Below are 2093 nucleotides of genomic sequence, written 5' to 3'. Positions count from 1 at the left end.
AGTATTTTACTTTTTTCCTGTTTGTTCAAACTATATGTGTGTGATTTAGTCGTTACCGTAAATGCTACTAGAGCTGGAGAACAAAGTATATGATAGAAGACAGCTGTATTATATGAGATAGCTTTTATATAGTGACGTTGCAATGTCATTTCCACACTTGGATCATATTTTTCGCTCAAGTGACAAAAAAGTTACGAGCAGATCAAGTTAAGAGGATATCACTTGGAAACGCGGCGTTGTCGTTTCTTTCGTCCCCGATTCTGGATCGTTATTATTATTATTATTATTATTATTATTATTATTATTATTATTATTATTATTATTATTATTATTATTATTATTACTATTCAGAAAAAGCAGTTAAAAAAATACAATTTCAATTTTTATTTTTTAATCAAAATCATACGTAGTAAAAATATTTTTTTTTTTATTTATATTATCATTCTAAACATCAATAGATTTTATAACTATCTACATTATAATTTATATTACTTGTTTTCCATTTATATGCAACTGAGTAAAATGACAAGGACTCATTTTATTTCTAAAACAGTAAAAGAAAAAACTTCCTTGAGCTTTCCTGTGTTTTATCAGGTGTGATCTAGATAAGATGGTATACATCACACGCTTGACTGGTCACTTGTATCCTCATAGTAGAATAAAGTCTTTGACGTCGTGTGTAACACTTTCTTTGCCGGAACGATAATGTTCCATTTATATGTGTCGACCTTTTTTTTTCATACCAATTTTTTAAAACTTCAAACTAAATCTAAAGTCTTTACGACATAAATGTCTGTTTTAAATTTATTTAATACAAAGTATAAAATATAAAGCAATAAAAAAGAAAATATTTTTTCGATTATAAAACACTAAATGAAATTCAACTACCATATTATATTTATTTGCTATTTTATTTATTGCTGAAGGATAAATATAAAGAAAAAAAAATATTTTCTAATAGAATAAATTTACTGGGACAATATATAATATATATTAGATTGGACATATATTTATATATAATAATAGCGATACGTAACCTTCGTATCGGGAGAAAAAAAGAATACATCTATCTGAAATAAGTTTTATTCAAAAACAGTTGGTAATCCTATTGGAAAAGCTCTTTTTACCCAGTAGCTGTAAGACCTTAAATCATCCATGGACTTGAGTAAAAAGGGAAAAAAAATCTTCTTTTTCTTTTCGGCAGGGCTGTGTATTTTCTATTATCCTTATTGGCGACAGGAGGACGCTGAAAGAAGAAGTACCAGCGCAGCTATCCCAAGTATAGGAAGAATAAGATCGAAAGAAGTTGGAGAAGGGGTCGAGGGTCACGGGGTCGCAGGGTGGCAATAAAAGACCTCTTGCTCTAGGGATACTCGGTGGGTGGGTGCGGCTGATCTGGGAGAATATGGTACGATAGTTCTAGTCGTTGGTTCGGTGGGCAGTCGCGTTTGCCAGTGATGTATGTGTTCTCGGACCAGCCAACGTTTCTGCACCCCCTGGGACGCCGACGCCAAGCGAGTTTTGTGTGGGGGCTGAAATTGAGAAAACCTGAGACCAGCACGCCATTGGTTGGGCTCTCGTCCAATCGACGTTCTTCCTGATAACACGAGCTTCCGTGCTTTCTCCGCCTCTTCAAGACGCTTTTCTCGGTCTTCTCCTTCCTTCCAGCCACCCACTCGAGTCACAACTACCTCAGGCTCATGAACTTCCTGGTACTTTTCTTTGGTATCTAGAAGCCCTGGATTCACCGGGTCTCTGATATCGACGATAAAGCTTCTGGACTTAAATCTAAATCCTTCGGGATTCATTTATTCAAGGCTTCTTTATATACCCTACATGATATTTTACACTTGCTAGTTAATTTACTTGTTCATTCTTTATAATTACTTTCCATTAAATTACCCAACAATCAACTAAAAAATCAAATACTGTAAATATTTTTCTAGCGCGATTATTTCCAGCAGGTGTTTTTTTTCTTTCCAGACAACACACCTCAATATTACTTATTCACCTTTTCCATTATTTATTTATTTATTTATTCGAAAAAAAAGCGCACAATAATTAGAGTTACAAGTCGTAGCTTACACGGCAGG

Source organism: Cotesia glomerata, linkage group LG1 (genome assembly GCF_020080835.1).
Source record: "Cotesia glomerata isolate CgM1 linkage group LG1, MPM_Cglom_v2.3, whole genome shotgun sequence".
NCBI lineage: Eukaryota > Metazoa > Arthropoda > Insecta > Hymenoptera > Braconidae > Cotesia > Cotesia glomerata.
The sequence above is the reverse complement of the archived record's forward strand: the minus strand, read 5'-3'. Positions refer to the sequence as shown.